Below are 25,488 nucleotides of genomic sequence, written 5' to 3'. Positions count from 1 at the left end.
ACAAAGAAAAAGAGCAGATCTGTGAATTGGATATGCAGCAAAAATATTAGAAAAATAACAAATTAAAAACATAATTAAGCACCAAATTAAAAATCATGAAAATTAAAGGAGAGATTAATAAAATTTAAGGAAAACTATTAGTTTTATGAAACATCCAATAAAATACATATGCAATTTATTAATTCAGTCAAAAAAAAGAAAGAAAACAACAAAATAACTAGGATTAAAAATTAATAGGGAGAAATTACCAGCAAAGAAAAAAAAATTAAAACAATTATTGGGATATATTTTGTCTAATTGCATGCCAATAAATTTAATTATTTTGTTGAAATAGAAGAATATTTAAAGAAATATGATTTGCCTGACTTGACCAAAGAGGAAAGAAAATACTTAAACAATTTCATTTTAGATAAAGAATTTGAACAAGCTATATATGCATTCCCTAAGAAAAAAAATCACCTTGATCAGATGGATTCATATGTAAATTCGACCAAACACTTAAATAACAATTAATTCTATTACTATACAAAGTATTTTGAAAAATTACTGCAGAATGAATTCTACAAAATTGCTTTAATGACACAAATATTGTGTGGGTAATAAATGATGAAGAAAAATAAAAGTATAAATAAATATCTATAACAAATATTGATGCAAATATTTTAAAATAAAAATTAGCAGTGAGATTATAGCAATATATCACACAGAGTGCACATAATGAATACCTCCATTTTATACCTGGAAAGCAAGGATGGCTCAATACTAGAAAAATGATCAGATTCTTTGCTGCCTAGGCTTCTGTCTCTTTTCTCAGTAAGACATATTCCTCCTACTCTCCTGTGCTTTGAAATGATTTATTTTTTCTATGCATGTGTATTTTTGTATATATATTTGTGTGTGGGTGTAGTCCTTCTTCACTCCCAACATGCATCACTCTTAAATTTGTAGTTCTTTTATGGGAGTTCAAATCCAGTGGTTTAGAATTTGTGATAGTATCCATAACTATACAAAACTAAACTATCCTAGAATAAAATATATGTGTTTATTCAGATCTTTTATTCTTTGAAGAATAGTAATATATAAATAAAAATGTATATACATATACTCAATTATACACAAACATATATATGATCATATTTATTCTAGGATCTAATATTTTGTTCATTCTAGGCTTAAACGATGTCAGATAAAGAATCAAACTTACAAAGCATTAAGTAGTATTTTCATATAATTTTGATTCCTTGGTTGATACTAAAGTATTCTAAAGTACTATTGGTAGTCTCAGAGAGAAAGAGATAAGCGAATCCACATATTTATACATGTACATATTTTATTTATATAATATTTAAGATGAGAAGTTGATATTTTCAAATGATCAGATTTCAGAGTTGAAAGACACTTCAAAAGTCACTTATTATGGACCATATGTGAACAAGAATACTTTCTACAAGTGATCATATGTTGTTTTTATCTTGAGATTTATGGTGAGAGAGAAACCATTCTTAAATCTAACTTCCTAAATCAAATACTGTCAGTCATAACACATTGTCTTAAATATGAAGCATGATCTGACATGTCATTTTTGATGCAAGCTATAATTTTGTGCTCCTGTACTGAGCATTTTAATAAACAATTTTTAGATGTTAATCAAAACAAATTCATAATAGAACCTTCATTTAATCCAGTAATTTTACATTTTGCTTGATACGATTATGAATTGCCTTTTTATAATGTGAAATTTATAACTTTGCATGATGATTACACTAAAAAAAAGAAATACAATTGTTTAATTGTGAATGTGAGAGTGATAATAGACTTGAGGATGAATGGGGAAAAATCCTTGTGCTATAACTTACTTCTATAAAAAGGGTAAGAAAACAAATTGAAACACACGATTGTTGTGCTATCTCTTCTGCAGGACACAGTCAAAATTTGACAGTCATGCTAATGAAGTGGAAAATAAATAATTTTTTTTTAAAAAGAAAGAGAAACCAGAAATATCAGAGAGACAGTTTCAAATATACAGCTACACATAGAAAGCTATGCATTCTGGGCTCATGCTTACTTTCTTGTTAATGATGTTATCCCTATAAGAATAAGAAGCAGTGAGTCTTATTGTGGAAAATTCATGAAGTAATATACTATCAAGAGTTTCTTGTACCCCAGGGCTTATTGGTGTTCATATTTAACATGTGGGTAATTGCTTAACAAATTCATGGTAACAGAATGCACCAAAAAAAGTTGCATAAATATTATCATGATTGAATTTTGGGACAGAAAAGAATTTCAGACACTTACTAGGTGTATGATCTTGAATAAATCACTTAATTTTCATTTGTTTCTTCTATAAGATGAAAAGAGTAAGGCCTCTAAGATTCCTTTCAACAACCAATATAAAATCTTATATTTCTATTAAATAGCTTGGTTTACTCACTCACTTCAACTCATTCTCACACCGGTAGAGAAAGGCCACTACCATGAGATTACACTCAAACTCTCAGGGTACCAGGAGTAATCTTGTTATTAGGCAATACATTCCTCCATATGTCACAGCAACTTTAAATTTCCAATGGGATTCTACATAGCCAATCTTTCACAATGATGATATTATTAGATATTAAATAGAACCATATACTCAATAAGGGAAGAATATTTATAGCCAATATATCTCAGAAACTCAATACTAGAAATTATAGGAATAATCACTATATCACAGTTTGTGTATAAACATTGGTCACAACCAACAATTAGCACAGTCATTATCTATTGGAAAATTATACACACACCTATAAAAATTGACATGTATATAAATGAGGAAGTCCATGTCTTCATGGTAACTCAATACTGGACTTTAGGTTTTATTGTATTTGGGCAATTTTAACCTTAGAAAACACTTCTCTGCTAATTGTTATTCTTCTGGTCTTCACTATATTTTTGCTTTCCAAAACCTCTTCTTTTCTGCTCCTTAACTTATGAAGTATTTTTACAAGCAATCAATTTATAATGTCTCTTAAATATATGCAGAGGAAGTGTTCATATATTTTGGCTAAGAGTTCTTTTTAAACCAAAAAAATACAAAATTCCTTTGACCAGTTCTGTCTGGAAAATGTAATTAAACCTGAGCAGCCATTAACTTACCAAGAGGTTACACTGAACTATAAGCTTGTGGCTAAAAGAGTAGCTTCCAAATTAATCTCCCCCTTCTACTTTTCACTCTAAATGGGGAACTGCCAACAGAGAGCAACAGGAGCTTTTGACTCTTCTCTTGCAATGCAGGTGCCAATAAAAGCTGATATTAAAACTTTCATCAAATGGGCACTACTCTCTCTTCAACTGGGATTCTTGTAGGTGAAGAGTTTCTGCCATCACTCTTCTAATCGGTATGGCTTCATAGAGCCCTGATAAAGCTCATATTTTACCTCTGGCTTTTTTTTCAATCTCAAATTTTCATTTGCTAGCTTTATCCATATTACTCACTCTCCGGGAACCCCAGTTTCCACAGATACGTTTTTCACTTACAAGTTCAGAACTCATGAAATGTTTCCTATGAAACGCAGAGTCCTTACTTGAATTATCTCTGTCTCAATACAGTTATTTGAATTTTGTTTTCATTTTGTGATCCTGAGTCTTAAAATAGTTCTATGCAAAGGAATAAAAAAACCTTATCAGTGAGGTAGTTCTAGTCAGTCCAGTATTCAAAATGGTCCACTTTAGAGGCTATATGTCTGACAAATATATTACTTTAGTTGATGCCTCTGAAAAATATTTCTTCACACTTTAGGTTAAGCTATCTTAATAATAGACTAATATTCTTTGACTGTATCATTAAATAATTGAATTGTTCACATTCCAAAGGCATTATCACCATTGTTTATAAGGTGATTTGAAAATTTACATTAAGTTAAGAGATATTTTATGCCCCGTTTCATACTTTGAAAACTATTCCTTTTAATGTAGATTTTAATACCTTTGTTTCAATTAATATATTTATAATTAATATATTTCTACTCCTTCCAATTACAAAACTTTTCACCTTTGAGAGTATCTTGCATTCTTTACTACTTGATTTATTATTTTCTTTGTCCAAAAGTATTTTACCTCTTTCAGCTCCAAATGCTTCATATGGTATTGCAGTATTTTATTCTATGAACCTATGAAAAATCTCATGATGGTAATGACTTCACATCCTTCCTGCTAGGCAATGGGTTATGGTATTTGACTTGTAAGGATAAAAGTGCGTCAGAAATGTGAAGAGTTTCAGCTAGGCTTAAGGTATTTCAAGTATGGAAAACAGCCTCAGGTTTTCAATTTAGGTGATGCATTGTAATATCCATTGTCCACATGAACTAGTATTTGACTGTGTAAGACTGACAGTTTAAAAGTGTCAGGATATCTGAACAATATTTTCCAAAAATAGTAGAATGCATGATTGGAAAACTTAAGGAAGAATATATGCAGGTTTCATAATGTTTTATCTATTAGATAATTTTGCCATTTAAAATCTGCACATTATTTAAAATTTTAAAATAACTCTTTGATTAATATCTACACCATTAACTTTCCTCCATAGTATTTACTATAGAAGTTATGTTAAAGATTGCTCTAGTTTAAATTTTTTAAGTAGTAAAATGGGGTGTTTGTGACATTTTAAGAATAGATATTCTTTTATAATTTCTGACAGATTTCTGACTTCCTAAGCATGAATCAGTCTCTGCAATGGCTAATATGAGAGAAAGTGAGACATTCCCACTTGAAAATATTGAAGCAGGGTTTTTTTCTCCAGAAAAAAAAATGTTAGTAAGGAATCTATGACTACCTTCTTATTCTTATCATTACTTTCCATCAACTTTTCTGTCTCATCTTAAAATGACATATGCCAAACAATTTTTTTGTTTTTACAAATAAAGTTCATCTTTTTTTAGACATGATTTTACTCATAAGTATCATTGCCTAATCATAGTTTATTCTCCTTATATGCAGCTTGCTTTGAAAGCATTTAGGGCACTGTCTATAACACTATGGTTTTCACCATATTTAATAGAAACAAACAATGTGTTTCATAGTCATTGATTGATACTCGTAAGTGTAGTTTATTTTTAATTGATATTAAGCAATACAGTTCTTACACACATATTGCCATATGAAGGAAAATTATTTGAAATCAGAATACTTGGATCCCCAACTCAGTTCAACTACTAATTACTAACATGTGAAACAATCCAAATAATTTCTTGTGATCTCAATTTTGTCAGCCACAAAATGTGAAAGCCGAACCAAGGGCCTTACAACTCCCCCTATACACCACTATTACTTTGAATATCCTTGAGTATACTACAATAACAGCAACTTACAATGATGGTATTATACTTTAAACAAAATCATTTAATAAGTTAAAACCAATAGTAGTCAATATATCCCAGTCACTGAGTATAAACAAATTATAAAGTAAATATAATTTTTTAACAATTCACCTATAAATCTGGGTCAAACCTTAAAACCAATGTATTTAATATCTAATGTGGAGAATGAGGACATATTTAAAACATTTTCCATGGAGATAAAGTAGTAAGAAAGTCCAACTGATTTTACAAATTTTACACAATAATGGGAATATATTAAAGGGAGAACATGAAACAATTGCAGCATATAGAAAAAAATACATATGAATAAAAAATAAATGTATACTATAAACCCAAGATCCTTTTGATACATTTAGTATTTTAACTGTAATATTTTGTTCATTTTATAGTTTGGATCATTTCCTTCAATTAATGTATATTGTAATCAGAAGAGGAGTGGTATATTGTGTAAGGCTTCATGATCCTAATGTCCATGCTTTTTATAGTCATAAATATGTGATATTATTTTTCTTCAAATTCATTATGCTCCTCAATGGCTGTCCTTTCCACATAAAATAAAAAATCTTACCTAAAACATATATATATACACATATATGGAATACTGAATTTTGAAAATACATAATTAGAACCCATTTTATAGACATAGACATACAAAAACACAATTTCTTTATATCACTCCTCCCAGGATCCCTTTCAGAACTCCTACTGAAATTCATAGATTGAGTTCTCACAGGGAAATAATTATTACTAATCCTTTCTCTGGATACCTGTGGATAACCTTGAATGGCTAAGTTTTCAAGAACTAATAAACTGGTACCCTCACTCAGTTATTCTCTCTGAATTTTTACTCAAAGTTAATTTGTTGCTAGAAATACTTTATTAAGCACACACACACACACACACACACACACACATATATATCAAGAACCATTAATACATAGAGGTAGCTAGGTGGTACAATGGATAAAGCATCAAACTAGAGACATGAGACATGATTCAAATACCACTTCAGACAATTACTAATTTAATAACTCTGGTCAAGTCACTTAAGCTTGGTCTTCCTCACTTTCATCATCTATAAAATAGGGAAAATAATAGTTTCTCCCTTCAGGGAGGTAATTGAACTAACTCAAACCATCTCAGAAAATTAAAGAAATTTGATCACTGTATATGTTCACACATATACATATATATGTATATGTTTGTATATAACCATATGATTACACATGCATGTATGTTTATATTTCAGACCTTAAAGTTTTATAGACATCTTTTCTTTATGTCATGGATATGAGTGGATATGAGTAAATCCTCCTATCTCATTTTTCACTTTCTGTTCATGAATTCTTATTTGGTATTTAACCCAGGTCACACATTTTCCTTTCTTTACTAAAAGTTAAGTAGTAAGTTTCTTTCTTATTCATAGTGGGAAAAACAAATCAAAACAAGCACAACAAATCAAAGCCTTCCTATGCCATGTTATTGACTCTAGTCATCTGCATTTTTGCTGGGTGAAAAAAAAGTTTTTGAAGACTTCACTTCTGGCATACCAGGAATCGATTCATTTTCTCAAATGAGAAACTTCAAACTGCTTTTTAATGAGGAATCAAAGGTGGGAATTAGGTTTTTTTTTAATTTTATTCCCAGTATCTTCATTCCTTTTCCTTGTAGGTGTCAAAGGAGGGACATTATCCTCATTTGGTCATCTCTGATTCCTCTAGCTTCCTATTTCTCATAATACTTTATTTCTTTCCTTTCTTCTTTTCATTTTCTGCTATGAACCATATTTGTATATGTGAATTTTGTAAATGGGACAACTATTCTTATTAATAAACTACTTGAAGATGTGTTATGGGTGGGAAAGGATACCTTTTGCAAGCATGAAAGACTCTAAAACTTAGCTTAAAAACAAAAAAGAGATTTATTAATTTAGAAAGTAATGTTGAGAGTGGCCAGGAGGATAGCAAGGTGGGACAGCAAGATGGGGAGCAGTTCCTTGGGAGGACAGCATGAAAGGAAAGGCTGTTCCCCCTGAAAGACATCAGGTCTGAGGTTTTTATTCCTTTTTACAACAGATTCTATGCCCTGGTGGGGATGTGAGTGAGGCATTTGGTAGGGTGATGTGGTCATCTGACTGGGGTCTGCCTAGAGGCATAAAGATTCATCTCTTTGTCCATCTTAAATCTAGAGGACAAAAGAAGATAAACATCTCAGGACCCTAGGTGGGGTCATTGGGTGTTTCTAAATTCAGAGTCAGGAGGAGGCAAAGCAAGGGAGTTTCCCTGATAATAGTTGGCCTGGGTTTCTGGGATACAGTGCCCATGTGGGATGGGGGAGTTTAATTTTTTTTGCCTCTGCACCCAGAATTTTTATAGTAGAATCTTGATAATAAAAATTAAATTAGAAGGAGGCACCTAGGTGGCTCAGTAGATTGAAAGCCAGGCCCAGAAATGGGAGGGCCTGCATTCAAATCTGCCCTCAGGCACTTCCTAGTTGTGTCACACTGGGCAAGTCACTTAACTCTCATTGCCTAGACATTACTGCTCTTCTGCTTTGGAGCCAATACATAGTATTGATTCTAAGATGGAAGGTAAGGATTTTAAAAAATTCAATTAGTAGAGTGTAAATGTAATCAGTTGCATAGGACATGTTCCAACTGGAATATTGGATAATAGAACAGCAGCTGAAAAGAATTTCAGAGTTGAACTAGTACAACTTCTTCCTTAATTTTTTTACTAGTAAACTAGTATTTATGGGTGTTCAGTTATATTATTTATCTCAACACTAGCAATAAAAAGCCAGAGGCATAGTCTGTTCTTCAGGATTCTGATTCCAATTCTGGCATTCTTCTTTCCACCTATACCACACCATTATGTTTACCAATCAAAAGAAGTTTATTAGTCATTTTGTTACCTCACTGCACTTTTTTTACCTCTTGTTTTGTTCAATATCTTTTTTTTAATCCTAGTTTAGTGTGAATTCATCACATTTAGTTTAGTCATCTCCTTAGCAGCCAGTACATAGAACAGCTGTCTCTAAGACATCTGTTTCCTTAAATAGAGTTTAAAAGTTACAGATTCAAAAATATGTAAAATAGCAAAAATTTAAAAACATCTAAATAGCAGAGAAAAGTTTTTTTTTTTAATTAAGATACAAATTTACAATATATAATCTTACCAAGAAAATAGAATTTATTTAATTTGGACAGATATTGGGAAGTTTGCCTGAGATACTCCATTTTGTTATATAACTAAACTGAAGCTGCCATTGATATAACTGTAATAAGTAAAATAGATATTTTATATTAAAAATTATAATGAGCATATTAAAGCTAGTATATCATTAAAACAATTACTTGTTGTTGATAGAGGGCTGGAGACAACTGTTGTGGGTAAACTAATTAATGGATTGATGGATCTTAGGAAACAGTTTGATCCAAACTAAATTTATTATAGAGAGGTATAAAAACAGTAACTAGGTTGTAGGAATAAAAGTAGAAATTAGGAAAGTATGTATTAATATTATATTATGATTAAAGTTTAAAACCTATGGTAATATTTCTAAATAAGTCCCCATAAAACAAACTACTTCTCACTGAGTTGCTTCTTGTCTGAAAGCAGACCTGACAACTACTAATTCACCAAATGAAATTATATTATATCTTACTACCTTATGCTAAATGATAAATTTTATTTATAATGACCCCCTAATGTAATTTATAAATAAATTTAAACATTGTTCCTCTCTCATTCTAGTTCAAAGAATACTGCTGCCTATAACAGATTCCACAGATCAGCTCTCTTGCACACCCTGGAGTTCCTTTATTGAATAGGCCTCAAAGATAGACCTCTTCTCTCAGAGTGCTGAGAAGGAAAAAAAATCTTCAGTCACTAAATTTTGCTCATAAATCATAAGCTTTCTCCTACAACTTTCTTGAATCTCTTTTTCTTTCTTTCAACTGCCACCAACTGTCTTTCAGATCAAGAACTCACAACAGTCACCACTGTTCTCCCAGACTGCCAGAGAAAATGAGCCTAGAATTCTCTCTCAGTCTTCTTTTAGGCAATGTCCTTAAAGGGCCAACATGAGAACCTCTCTGCTTGCTTTTCTTAAAAGGAACAACATAAAGTAGACAAAATCCTTTTTCTGATTTTAAAACTTATTTTAATGAACTAATTAAATTCTAAATATAAAATTTTGGTATTAGAATTCAATTAATGTGCAAAAATTAAAACTAAATTTTAATTCACTTCATTATTTAAACAATAGCTAATTTATTTTCTTATGCTAGCCACTTCTGCAAACTAACACAATTCAGGGAAAATTATTATTTTTTTTTTTTATGAAGAACACTTAGGGAGAAATATCAAATACTTAAAAAATATACTTCTTTATTTTACCACAGCCTTGCCTGTGATTCTGAATTTCAATCTATTAAATTACTAAATAATACTAATGAAATATTATATGCTATTATAAAGAATTTTATTATTCCTATATATCCAAAGACAAATTGAAATCATGTAAAATCAATTAACAAATGCTTCTTAAATATATATTCTTTACCAGTAACTTTTAAGCACTGGAAGTATAAAGAAAAATGAAAGTCTTTGCTCTCAAGGACTTGAAATTTTCTGGGGAATGACAAATATGTATATTAATACATTGTAAAACTAAAAATATTTTAAAGAATTGAGAAAACTGACATTTCAGTTGCAAAAGTTTATTTTTATCTCATTTATGAATTTTTGGATTATTTTTCATTTTATGTTGAGGGGTATTCCATTTATATTCAGAGATAAATTGATATATGATTAATTTCACTAGAGAGTAGAAGAATTTCATTTTCAGTCAAGTTAACAAATTAAACAGAAATTATTATTTAAAAATGAAAAACAGCATGAAAGTAGCAATAAATCATTAAATATATGTTTGTTAGGATAAATGGAGAAAAATATGATGAAGGAAAACATATAGTAATAATAATTATTAATGTGAATGGGATGAACTCATTCATAAAATAGAGAAGAATAGAAGAGTGGATTAACAGGTAAAACCACACAATATGTGCTTCTAAAACAATGCAATAGAGCAAAGAAAAAGGTGGGAGCAAAACTGAGTATAATATTTCTGGAGAAAAAAATGTTTAATAGAATAGAGAAATTTCAAGTATTTATGATAAAAAAGATTGGAACTGAATAGAAAATTTGACTTTCAAACATGTCAGTCAAGAAAAGTATATAAAGGAAAACAGGAAAGAAAAATCATAAGTGATTTAACAAATATAAACTATTTACATTGCTACATGAGAGGAGGATATCTTTAATGTCTAAGATATTCATCATTATTAAGACAGTTAGACTGCTATACACAGATAGAGGACACAGGTGTGAAATGAATATGATGAAATGATATCCAAAAATAAAAATTAAAATCAATTGGTAAATAAGGGGGGGGGGATACTTTGGGAGAAGATGGAAAGAAAAGGCAGAATGATATAAATTATCTCACATAAAAGAGGAGTGAAAAGGCTTTTACTATTAGGTGGGATGGTGAATAACTTTTGAAATTTACTATCATCAGAATTGGATGAAAAAGGGAATAACATACACAGTCAGTTGAAGATAGAAATCTTTCTTATCTTATAGGGAAATAGGAGGAGATGGAAATTAGAGAAGAGGTGGTAGTCAGAAGGAAAACACTTGGGTGGAAGAACATTTAAAGGAGAGGGAAAGGATAAACAGGGTGGAGGAAGTAGAATGGAGGGAATATATCATAATCATAAGTGTGAATATAAATAGGACAAACACCCATAAAACAGAAGCAGAGAGGATAATATTTTTTTAAATCCTATGATATATTGTTCACAAAAAACATACCTGAAGCAGTGATACTTATATAAATAAAGGTGAGGTATAAACCTCAAAATTTCTCAGACTTATGAATGTTAGGTGTTTCCCCCATTGGGGAATCTTCTACTTAAAAAAATTCCCTAGCAGATGGTGAGAACTCTACTTGAGTGTGGGGGCTCCTAGCTATGGGAATGTCCCTGCTCCACCCTACTTAAGACTGCTTTAGGACAGAAAACAGTTTGCTAAACAATGAAAGTACTTTGATCCATGCTTATGGAAGGGACAGGAAGTTCTTTGAGTCATGACTGTTTTAGAATTGATACAATGGGATACTAAGTACCCATATAGGTGGGGCAACTTGTAAACTACTTAAACCTAAAAGGGTGATAACTTATTCAGAGGTTTTTTCTTAATGAAATTTGTCGACACAGCAGCATTTTTTCCTGACTTACTAAAGAGATTAAAACTACTCAGCTGTGAATTCAAAATGGGCCGTCCTTTAGAAACATCTACAGTGATTGGTAGATGTAAGGACTTAGGGGAGGTAACAGAGGAGAATTTTCCCTTAAAAATAAGAGCTTGGATCTTATTCAGGGATCTCGATTTCTCACTCTCATTCTGAAGGAGAGCTCCTTAAGGAGCTCCTCTGAGGGGCTCTGTCCCTCTGGGGTAGGAGCTCTGGAGTCTCTTGAGAGAGGCCCTTTGAAACAATCAAACAATCTCTGGCTGGAAGACTCTTTGAGGAAGGAAGCTGGCCTGGTGTCACTAGTATCCTTGTTTAGTCAGACCTTGTGGTGAGTGTTAAAAAACTGACTGATTTCTCTTTTAAAAGAATCAGGTCTACCCAAAGAGATAATGGACACAAAGACTTGTACAAAAATATTCATAGCTGCGCTCTTTGTGGTGGCCCAAAGCTGGAAGGCGAGGGGATGCCCATCAATTGGGGAATGGCTGAACAAACTGTGGTATATGTTGGTGATGGAATACTATTGTGCTCAAAGGAATAATAAAGTGGAGAAGTTCCATGGAGACTGGAACAACCTCCAGGAAGTGATGCAGAGCGAGAGGAGCAGAACCAGGAGAACATTGTACACAGAGACTAATACACTGTGGTATAATCGAACATAATGGACTTCTCCATTAGGGGCGGTGTAATGTCCCTGAACAACTTTCAGGGATCCAGGAGAAAAAAAACACCATTCATAAGCAAAGGATAAACTATGGGAGTGGAAACACCGAGAAAAAGCAACTGCCTGAATACAGAGGTTGAGGGGACATGACAGAGGATAGACTTTAAATGAACACTCTAATGCAAATACTATCAACAAAGCAATGGGTTCAAATCAAGAAAACATCTAATGCCCAGTGGACTTACACGTCGGCTATGGGGGGTGGGTGGGAGGAAAAGAAAATGATCTATGTATTTAACAAATAATGCTTGGAAATGATCAAATAAAATATATTTAAAAAAAAAAAGAAAACACAAAAAAAAAAGAATCAGGTCTAGGCCATATTGGCTTGAGGCCCTTCATACTTATTCCTTTCTTACTCTCTTTCTCTTTCTTTGATTACTCATTATATTGTTAATTAAAATCTCTATAAAACCCAATTGACTTGGGTATTTGAATTATTGGTAATATTTCCCTGGTGACCACCTTATATTTGATTTTAAAACCCAAGACACTGTAGTGAAACATATTTTTGCAGTCAAATTTGTTCACCCTCTCTTATATCTATCACAATTTATATCTTCCACCATTTTAATCACTACAGTTTAAGACCTCAACCATTTTAAATCTCACAAGTGGGGAGAGAAGAAACATAGCTTTGGAGAACTTATGTAGAAATTTGTTATTAAAACAAAAAAAATAATAAAATTTTAACTGCATTAAAGAACCTATTTTCTGAACAACAACAAAATAAATAAGTGAGAAAAGCACTGTCATCATCGCATTTTCAGAATATTTTCTCTTGTACTTTGAGGGCAGAACTTCAGTTGGTGACATGATTCAAAATACCATTTATTAAATTTTACTTGATAAAAGCCTATATTATCCATACTATGAATCCCCTACATCTTCAAGGGTTCAGAATTATTCTGGGGGTTGAAATATACAGTTTCTCCTTTTTGGTTCATATTCAGTAGACTTAGAAATTACACTAGTAATTCATACTGAGACCCATTTTATTCTTATCTACTCTTGTCTTCCCTATAAATACATAATGAATTATGCACCCATACCATTCATGTATAGTATACTACAAAGTTCACATTCTATAATATATTTTCTCTCACAGTTTCAGTTGTTTTTTTGATGTCACTATAACATACTCACACTCACTGTTTCATTTTGACAAATATACTGTAACTGGTCAGGGGTTCAGATCCATATGCCTATTTTATCACCTTTGGATAAGCACTGTCTCAATTATTGGCAGGCCATTTGAAAACAGAGAAAACATTTTTCTTGTCTCAGGACTCCTTCAAATAGAAAGGCATGAGGTGTGTATGAACAGATTTTAATATCTTTTTGGTAATGATTTAGACATAAGAATATCTTCAAAAGTCACTTTCAAAGACACATAACTAAGTGAAGTGGATCTTTACTTGTGTAGCAAGAGTGAGATTCCACATCATGGAAGATTAATGAAATGCTGACCAGAAATGCAACCTATTTTTTTTCTGAATACATTAGATATTACTCCTGCTCCTATATTCTTTAATCCTACTAACCTGTTTTTTACCCATGTATTTCCACCTACCATCTCCATGACTTTGCATTGACTTTCAAAGACAATTGAAATATTTTTCTTTACAGTTTTGTCTCATTTAATAATTTTTTTCAACATGGGGCCTTCACTTATCACCAGAAATATAAGCTAATTTCTTCCTTCAATATTATATATATATAACTTACATTTATTTGAATTTAGCAGATGCATATGATGGCCATGTACATGTTACACCCTTGTACAAAGGTGAGTAGAGACCCATTCACTCTCTATATTGCCATATTCACTCCATTGTTCTCCCCATTTGAAATGTAGGTCTTGAGAGAAAAATTTGGCAGCTTAATAGATATCTGTTGAATGATTAAATTAGAAGTCATGGATGGGTTACAATCTACACTGGTATAAATATCCACACCAATGTACTTCACTGAATTGTTGAATTATAAGAATACATATGCACAATGTTTTATAATTTTCAAAGTTATTTTCTTCCAGTAATCCTGTGAGATAGGTAGTATTATAATATTATCTCCATTTTAGAGGTAAGGAAACTCAGAATCAGAGGTTAAATCAATTATTTCACCAACATCAAATACTACATCATGAAATCTGGATTCATATTCAATGTCCTTTGCAATATTCTCATTGAAATGCATCTCCCATTGTAAAATGAAATGTAAAAGAAAAATTTGTAAATTTAAAATTTATTTGCTTTTAAAATTGCTATTTTTTCAATATTTCATCTATTTTCTAAAATGAGATAAAAAACTTTGAATAAGAGAAACACTAAGTAGAAGTTTCACAGATTCTTCATGTAATTATCATAGGAGAATTTATGTGTGTGTGTACATATATGTGTGTGTATGACACACTCATATATGCATTTTATTTGCTAAGGACTAAAATCATTACTTTTGAATTTATTATATGTGAAAAATCTGATTCAAATAAAAATTTTGTTTCCCTATCTCAAGGGCATCACATATTATTAACTCCAATAGGAATTTTACTTGACTGAAGATTAAAAAACATGATCTATATAGCAAATGTTCAATATTTAATTTAATTCCAACAACTGGTTTTAAGAAAATGATGGGAAGAGAGAACAACAGGTGACTAATGCCATATACCAGAAACATAGGGACATTAAAAGTTTCCTTTTATCTAAAGCTTTATGATTAATACTTGACACACTCAATCACAGTGTAATTCCAGGAAACATCACCTTTAAAAATGAATATTCCCAGGATTAATATAATGGTGCCAGGAAATCAATTTTTCCTCATCCTGTAACATGACTCCCAAAAGAAGTATCCTCATAGGAGAATGGACCATTCAATACTCACAAAGCATATTTTATGAATTCTGCATAGGGGAGAAAGAAGGCTAGCATTCCTCATCTTATAGTCTTTTATTGTATATACCTCTAAGTATTTATTTTTATACTTCTGAAAAAGGTTCATATTTTCCTTTTCCTTTTCTCTTACCTTCTAGTACTGTAATCAGATCATGAGCGTGGAGCAACACTGGATTACAATTGGTAATATCCTAGTGCTAAAAAAGTGAAATAGTAGCTTGTGCCTGTCAAAACAAGAAATCATTAGAACTCCTCAAGTATTCAGTTTTTCTTGGCTGAGAGTAGCCATAAGAATAATCCTGCAGCAAAGTAGATTCACTCAGAACCTTCAGAAAAGATAGGAAATTTAGAAGTGGAAAAAGAATGTCATCAAAGGAATGAATCATAAACGGAAAAGGGGGGGAAGGGCAAATTTACATCTTAATAATAGAAGACATATCTCATTAGAGGCATTCCCAGAAAACAGAAACAAAAACCACAAGACTTAGAGTGAGAAGACCTGGGCCTGAATATTGACTCTGACACACAGTAGCTTATGTTACTCATTTGTAAATGGAGATTTAAAAAAAAACAACAGAAAACAACTTGATACTACATCAGGTGCCATTCATTGGTAAATATTTAATTACATAAAAAGATACTGATATATGCATTTATATATTTATACACACATATATGATATAAAACTTTTAGAATTCAGTTATGATTTTTAATGTTTTTCCATCAATTTCCTCAGTGTAAACAAAGAGAAAACCACAAAGCCCTGATTTTAAGAATCTACCAATTGCCTGAAAATATGCAACCTACTTTCAAAAGCCTAGTCTGGGTTTGGTTCCAGCACAACCCTGCCTCATAGGTCTGTTTTGAAGAAAGTGGTTGATAAATGCGAAGACATTTTAAAATGTCACATTTTTGTCTAATTTCAGGTTACCAAAGTTTCATAATTCAATTATTCAGAAAACATTTCCTTTATCTTTGGGATCAGTTGGTGCTGTCTTTGAGTTTATTGTTCTCCACCAATCAGAGATGCAATTAGCAATCTGCCCTGTGCTAAAGCTAACATTAGGGCTTTGTTATATTGCAATAATGAAGTTGTTGAGGAGCAATATTATCTGAGCAGACATACATGTTTATGTCATCAATAAGAGGAAAAAAAATGTTGTGGCTGAAGTAGGAAGTAATCAACATAACTAGAGACTTTGAGTGATGTAATTAAGTCACATACAGTCATCATTGATTCCTTTTTTTCACTCACTTCAAGGATATTAGCACAAATATATTAATTAACAAAAAAACCTTAAATAGTCATGAAAAAATCTTTAAACAAAAAGCAGCCATGAAGCAAGGAAGGTTAATGAGGAATACTCATATTTTGGTGATGATTTCAAAGAGAGTGAATGCTTTGGAAGGCTTCTGAAATATCCTTCCTGGTCTAATACTACAGGGACCCACAGAAGTAAGCAAGATTGCTTGGGACTGAAAGTAAAACAAAGTGGCATTAGGAGGAGAGCAGAATAGTTTCAGGGAAAAGACACAATTTCAAACTTATGTCTTTTATTTATTTGTTACATGAGCTTAGAACAGTTACTCTGTGGAATTGGTTTTCTCAACTGGAAATGACAGATGTTTTGGACCTCAAAAGGTCAATAAAATTCTTTGGATATTCTATGCAGTAGAATATGGGACAAATGTTAGAGATGTTTTATAGATTTTTATGGATTTATAGATGTATAAATGTTTACAAAATGTTATAAGCTTATCAAGGCTCAAAAGTTGTTTGCCAATTTGGTGTCAGGAAATTCAATTAAAAGAGGGTGTATTGATCACTGAATCTATTCATGGCACTATACAAGGGGCTAGGTATAGAAGTTATATATGAAACAAATCCTCTTAGGAAGCTTAAAATCTAGAGAATTGGAGTTAGAAGCATATGTATCATGAGAGTGACAAAGCAAAGATATTTAAAGGAGGCTTATAACAAATTCTATCATATTCTAATAAAAATAAAATTTAAAAATATTGCTTTTAAGCTTTCAATAAGGAATTATTAACCTTTTGCAGCATAGTCTCTTTGACTATCTGGTAAAACCTATGAACTCCTTAAAATGATGTTCTTAAAACATAAAGCATAAAGCAAAATATATTTATATGATTAAAGTAAAACAAAGAAATTGAAATACAGTTTTTTAACATAATGAGCCACCTTCCTTTTACACTCTCCCCTTATTCCTTCTTCCCTTAAGAGCCCTTGCTTATGCCAACTTAAATATCTATGGAGCATGATTGCCACATAGGCTATTAAGGTGAAAAGAACCAAACCCTCTTTTTTATATATTAAAATATAAGTCATTCTTTTTGTCAACACAGCATATTCAAAACTGACTGGCATGCATGCTATCACAAAAATATAGATATATTTTAAAAAATATTTCCACATATGTATTTAACAGCCACAATTATTATTATCAGGAGTTTGGTGAGGTTTACTATATGCCTAACACTATGCTATACAATGGAGTTACAAAAAAAGGAAAACTTTCCCTTTCTCAAGGATTTATCATACTAACAGGGGATGAAATCTTGTATTTGTAAAATATATGAAGGGTAAGTAGAGGTCATCTTAGAATGAAGACAAAAACATTGGGTAGTTTGAGAAAAGCTTCTTGCAGAAGATACAATTTTAAGGAATTTAAGAAAGTCAGGGATGCCGAGGATTAAGGGGAAAAAAAGATGGCAAGTATTCTTGTCATCAAGGACAGTCAGTGAAAATGCAAGTAATCAAAACATGAAATGTTGGAGTAATAAGAAAGAGACCAGAATCATGGAGTTCGTGGGGACAGAATTATTAGAAAATTACAAAGGTAGAAAAGAGGTCACATTGTGGAGGGCTTTAAAAGCTAAATCGAATTTTACATTTGATCCTAAGGTAATGGTGAGCTATTGGAATTTATTAATTAGAATATAATCAAACCTGAACTTTAGGAAAATCACTTTAGCTGGTAGTTCAAAGATACACTCTACTATATTGAAACTTAAGGCATAGAAACCAACCAGAAAGATACTACAATAGTACATATTTGAAGGGATTAGGATCAGCACCAGATGAAGGTTATGGCTGTAGCATAGGAGACAAGGAGAGGGGCATGCATAAGAGATTTTGTGAGGTTATTCTATAACATTCAATAACAAATTAAGTCTGGAAGTAGGGGAGAAGGTGAGAAAGAGTTAGGAGTCAAGGATGATAACTATATTATGAACCCAGGTGACTCAAGTGATATTTGTATTCTCAGAGGTAATAGTAGGGGAGAGGGATTGGAAGGAAGGGTTGAAAGAAAGGACAATGAAATCGGTTTGGACATGCTGAGTTTAATATGTCTATAGAACAGCTAGTCTGAGATGCCAAATTGGCAATTGGAGATGTGAGAGACTAGAGATTAGGAGAGAAGTAAGGGATAGATAATCTATCTCAGAGTTATCTGCATTGATATAGAAATTGAATGCATAGGAACTAATGAGATCATCTTGTGTGATAGTATGGAAGAGAAATAGGAAAAGGACAGAGATTTAGGGACATTCAAGGTTAACAAATATTACCTAAATGAAAATGGAACAAAGGAAACTGGAGAGTGGTAATATAGGTTGGAGAATTAGGAAAGAGTAATGTGACAATAAAACAAAGCAACAATCCTAAAGACAAATAATATGATTAATAATGTCAAAATCAAAAGTTATAGAAGAGTCAAAAAATATAAAGATTGAGAAAATGTGGTAAAAAATTTTGGTAAAAAATTTGGTAAAAGAAAAAATCATTGATAATTGGAAAAGAGTAGTCTCAAATGATCTCTGGGATCAGAAGTCAAACTGCAGAAATCTAAAAGGACAGTGAAAAGGAAAAGTAGAGGCACTAAGTGTAAATTACCTTCTCACGAAGTAAAGCTATGAAAGAGAGTGAATATGTAATAATATAGCTATCAAATGAATGACATTAGCATATAGAAAATACTGGGAATGGAATCCATAATAAAATATAGGACAGCTCCTTTGTGAGAAAGGAGAAAAAAATAGGTGAATGAAGGACATTTTGTTTAGAAAGAGAAAGAGCTAAAAAAAGAAGACAGAGCAGGCAGGTTAACAAGCAAAAGAGAAGCAAATTTATATATTTTATAATCACTCCCTATATTTTCAGGCTAATAACTAAAAGTGACTGCTGTTCTATTTAATGGTAGAATAGCAATACTCAAAGGGACCGTGGTATTTTTCATTTTTTTTTCTTTAGAAATGATGTAGTTTCTCATTATCTCTCATAACTTAGGTTCAACTTCTTTTGGTAATATTAATTTGGATAAAATCTACAAGTTGATAATTTATAGGTGCTTCTCACAAAAACCCAGATTAGTTTCATTAACTCTATCTAGCATAATATGTGCAAAATTCAGGCAAAATACATCTCAATTTCTGTGGCATTCTAGTGTTTGTTTAGCTTTGCTTCATTTTAGATAATATATTTTAAGTAAAAATCCTTTAATCTTTCAATTAGTATCAAAGGGATGATTCATCCATGCTTTATAAATCTATATTATGTTTAATATCCTATCACAAACATACAGATAAACATATACAAATATTTATTCTTTGTACTGAGTGGAATGTATCTGGATTATTTTCTGTTTCTTACTATTATTTCTAGAGCTATGGTAACTACTGGTTCCCTTGCCTATACAAGAGATTTCTATTTCTGCATGAATCAAAACCATTAATTCTCAATGGTATTTAATTATTGTTGAACACATATTTCTTCACAGGAACTGTTATTTAAATAAGTTTGCCAAATAGCTTGTTTATGAAAACATTTCAGGCCCTTTCAATTTCTAATTGATGCTCTCTCTTGTGTTCACCACTCCCATAGATTTGTCATTATCAGCATTATTTAATCAGCTAAGCCATTCATACTGACTGAAAAGAGGATAGTCAATTCTTGTTTTTTTGCAGTATTCCACAGTTCTTTCCTTTCCACTGTCATCATCCTAATTCAACCTCTATTAACAACTCAGGTTATTACAATTGCTTCCTCATGGAGCTGATGTATGGTTCAGTAATGTTCATTTGTGTGATACTTTGTGACCACATTTAGAGCTTTCTTGGCAAAGATACTGAAGTGGTTTGCCAATTCCTTCTTTAGCTCATTTTATGGATGAAGAAATTGGGGCAAAAAGAGGTAAGAGACTTGTCTAGGCTCACAGAGCTAGTAAATGTTTGAATCTAGATTTGAACTCACAGAGATGAGTCTACCTGAAATTAAACTTAGTACTCTTTCCCCTGTGCCACTTATACACATCTGAGAAATCACTACCAAAATTGTTTTAATCTCTGTATTTTCTCTTTTCTGTAGCTTTACAATGCAATTTATTTTACTTAAAAACATAGTCCCATCTTCTCTTCATCAATATAAATTTTACCAATCCTTCATCACTAACTTAAAAACCTTTCTTTAAGACTTTTTACTGATTACCCCAGATGGAATTCCCCTATTAAAAAGTGCTTGTGCACATATTGTCTAAAGCCCTCATTTGGCATGTCATTAAAATCCTTGAAGTAATTATCATTTTAACTTTACCTTTCTAATTTGCAGGAGATAGTGTATCATAATGTAAAGAAAGAATTATAGTCAAGGTCTATGGATTTTCATTCTTGTTCAAATATTTACGATTTGACTTTGAGCAAGTCATATATCAACTGCCTCCTTTAATTGCTTCAACGGTAAAATGGGGATAGATAGATAGATAGATAGATAGATAGATAGATAGATAGATAGATAGATAGATATACAGAAGATGGACAACATGCAGCATGTGCAATGGGGAAATCTCTCCATTTAACTGATATTACTGAAGAAATGGAATGTATTATTATTATATGTTTACAAATTCTCTGAGGAAAGAAATTCTGCTGTATAATTTTTCTATTCCTTTAGGATCCAGCAATCACATACAGATAAAAATAAAAATTTAAATTTGTTAATTGATTCATTAAAAATCAGTAAAAATTTCAGAAAAAAAATCCTTCATGTTGAGCCTTCTAATAAGAAAATGTGAAAAAATAAGAAAATAAGAAAAAATAACCTCTGTGAGTTGATTAGCTTGAGTCACCTCTACTAGGCTGACCTGTTTGGGGACAGAATTATCTTGGTTTCAGGTAGAAGCAACCTGACACAGAAAAAAGCTGACACAGAAACAATGCCTGAAAGCTGAGGCTGTAGGGAAAAGGTTCCTTTTCATCAGATATTTGTTTCCCTGGCATATTGGTGCATATAACAGTCTTCATAAGTTGCAGAAACTTCAATTAAAAAGGATATTGTGTAAATGAAACAGATATTGAAACAAAGAAAATGGTAATTAAAATGTAATTTCTTTGTAGTAACATTTGCAGGACAACATGTGACAAAGAAGCAGTATGCAATTCATGGCAAAGAAGAAACTACAAAGGAGAGGAGTAAACAATGTGATCAAAGAAATTCATGTTTGAAAAAGAAAATAAGTTTCTCAGGTGATGAAGGAAAAGGAAAACTGTTGAATGGATCACCTGCATGTTAGCCTAATATTTTATAATGTCACAAGAAATTGGACACCAAATATTAACTTTGAGTCAGGAGTCTGAATTCAAATTCAACTTCAGATTCTTATTTTCTGTGAAACGCTGGGCGTTTAACCTTTGTCTCTTTGTATTCTTAACTACAAAAAAGGGATGATAGTAACACCTATCTTCCAAGATTGTTGCAAAGATTAGTGTTTACTTTGTATCAGGAATTTTACTAAACAAATTGCATTATCTTATTGCATCCTAATAGCAACCCTGGGAAGTAGTTACTATAATTATCCCCATTTTTCACTTGAAGGAACTAAGATAAAAAGAGACTATGTAACTTGCCTATGGTCACACAGTTAGTGGGCATTTGAGGCCAAATTTGCACACAGATCTTCCTGAGTCTCCTGCCACTCCATCTACTTCAACACCTATAGAAACATTTAGCACAGTATCTGCCACCTAATGGGTGGTATATATTCTAGGTCATTAATACATTTTTAATTTTTTCAATGAACTTAGAATTTAATGGTATATTTTGAATTCTGTAATTATTCCATATGAGATAGTTCACCATATTTATAATTCTGGAAAAATGTGATACAATGGGAATGTTAACTAAAAATTTCTTCTAGTCCCAAAAAAGAAAGATACTCCAAATGAAGTACCAATAGCCTAATTCATAAGAAAATAAGGCTTATATACCATATAAAATAATAGCTTCATATATTAACATAAAACAACTGAAACAGTATTGCTCTTATACAGTGTCCCTATATTTGACCTGATATGTTAGGTACAGTCAGTATAAGCAATCTTAGTGGCTTCTGATTCTAGGCCCAGTTATTGTGGTCCTGCAATATTTGTCAATGACATTGACCCATTCTCAATTTCCTACTTGTTTAAGATGTAGAAAATCCTAATTTTCTCTGGCCATGTAGAAAAGGAATAAAACTTTGAGAGGGAGAAGAAGGTAAGATAGGAAAACAATGAATATTCTAAGTTAGATGATAGAGATAAAATATCCTGGAAATTTTAAGGGCCAGAATGTAAAGGATAAAAATAAAAGGTTGGAATAAGTTTATAACAGTATGGTCACCAGGAACTATTACTGAACTCCAAATGGTTTCTTATGGTAGTTTATTTACAAAAGGAGAAAGAGTGAAAATAAGAAAACTCTGTCAGAGAGAGTAGATATTTACTCTGGCCTGGTCTGAACCAGGCAGGACTTAAGAGGCCCCAGCAAAGGGGGCCCAGAATTAATTAAACAAGGTTTTCATCCAAGAGGCTTCCTCCAAGATAAGGGGCCTTTCCAGAGGCTAGTACCTCCAGAAAAAGCCAGGGAAGGGAGTGAGCTTTTTTCACTCACCCACACGTTAGTCCTAAGGGAAAATAGAAAGTAATATAAATTTCTCAGCTGGAGTTCCTCCAGGGTCAAGTTGAAGGTAAAAGACCTTGTCACAGGAAGTTCTTGCCACTTTTAAAGACCATTCCTTTGGTAACTCCCTATACCTCCCTTCCATTTTATGTGGATCAATTATAGCTATAATTTTGTTTAGGAATTCCCACGGGAAAATAAGTGGGTTCTGATTCATCACCCACTTCCATACATATAGGTCACAGACCTCCCCATTTAAGGATAAGTGGGGTATATAACCTTCTGGTGATTAAATCTAAAAATGAGCAGGGGAGAGTTAATCACATCTTCATAAAATGGAGTAGGAATGTTAGTCTTATTGCTTAAGAGTTTAGTAAATCTCTCTCATAAATCCTAAAAAAAATGGATATAAAGAATTCAAAGAAACATGAAAACCATTAACTGATCCAGAGTGAAGAAGGAAGAAACAGGAAAATTTTATATAAAATTACTATAATAGTAGAGAGAGAAAAATAATGAAATGAAATGGAATTATGTAATTATAATATCCAATAAAGAGCTGAAAAATAATGTGCCTAACTCTTTTCATTGGAAATAAAAGAGGTACAGTATTCTTGTTTACTTCCATTTTTATTTATTTTGTTTACATAGGAAGGCTTAATAGGTGATAGTGGGGGAATTTAATTGGAAATGATTTTGATGGAAAACTAAGATCATCAATAAAATAGAGGCAGGAATTTCAAAAGCCTAGAATAATATGTAGAATAATTTTAAATGAGTAGAACTTGCATCTTCGTTTTCTGGCCCCAAGTCTAGTATTTTATCTATCATGTAATGTTGATATTGCTTCTAATTCTTAGAGTATTTAGGGAACAGTGATGGATGTTTTAATCATAAAAAGGTAATACAATTTAAAGGAAATATAAGTTTAAGAAAAATAAAAAATCTCTATTATGAGTTTTCTTGGATATTTTAGAGCTAATTTTTATATATTTGATCAGCAACCTGGTTTAATACCTAGGTTAGCTAAAGTAATTTAAGATGTCAACTTATTCATTCTATAAGCATATACTAAGTAGCTACTATGTGCCTGACACTATGCTAGAAGCAAGAGACAAAAAACTATTAACTTAAAAAAATCTTCAAGTACACAAAATAAATATATGCAGATATAAAAATATTTTTATAAATAAAAAGCAAAGCATAATTAGCTAGATTTTTTTAGATTTAATAGATATTAAATGTTCACATGAACCTCACTGGTCATTAATAAATGTACCCATGTACAGATTTCACAAGAAAATTTGAATTATTTATCTTCATTTCATGCCATAAAACTAACAATAAAATTTTAATGTCAACTTGTGAGTGATGAATAAAATATTAAGAAGCAAAGAAATAGTAATATCTCTATATAGTGTATATAATATATTAATACCACATGTGTCAGTGTTCTAACAATATGACCCATTTGGGGGTTGAAAGTGGTAGAAAGCAAGAAAAGATTTTAGAACTCTCCAAATAGCTGTCACAATATTTTTCTTCCTTAGGATTTAGTCAGATGGTTATTAATCTATGATGTCTAAACTCTTATTTTTATTATCAGAAAACAATAAATTAGATATCATAAGCAGGAGTATAAAAGAAAAATCACAATTATAAAAGAAACAATAGATAACTCCAACATAAGTGTAGTAGAGGGAATTTTTGTTTGCTGCCTGATTGGACCAGATGGTCTCTGATATCTCTTTCAGCATTGATATCTTGTGTTACCATGAAGTTAAGGTAAAATATAGAGAAAGAAAAAAATAATTCCCCTAGAAGCTTGCCCTATATCACTCCTTTTCTCGTATTTCTAAATTTATTTTTATTTATTGACTTAATCTGCCACTTAAATTTATGCCAATAAGTTAGTCAATATATATTTTTAAGCATCTACTATCTTCTAGGTACTGTACTAAGTACTAGAGATCTAAAGAAAAAAAAAAGGCAGTCCCTTCCTTCAAGAAATTTAGAGTGTAATAGAGAAGACAATTCATAAAATAAGACTAAAAGTATCTTTGTCTGAGAGGAGGAATCTAAGCTCATAACATGTTCAAAAAAAAAAAAAAGTCCAACCAGAGGAGAGGAGTAGCTGGCTACAAAATAAATAGCTGGATTGCTTGAGTGCCCTCATTAAATAAAGATCCAGGGAGGAGCACTCTGATGTCTACCCTCCAATAAAAGGGT

The sequence above is a fragment of the Monodelphis domestica genome, chromosome 3, assembly GCF_027887165.1.
Source record: "Monodelphis domestica isolate mMonDom1 chromosome 3, mMonDom1.pri, whole genome shotgun sequence".
In the NCBI taxonomy this organism is placed as follows: domain Eukaryota; kingdom Metazoa; phylum Chordata; class Mammalia; order Didelphimorphia; family Didelphidae; genus Monodelphis; species Monodelphis domestica.
The sequence above is the reverse complement of the archived record's forward strand: the minus strand, read 5'-3'. Positions refer to the sequence as shown.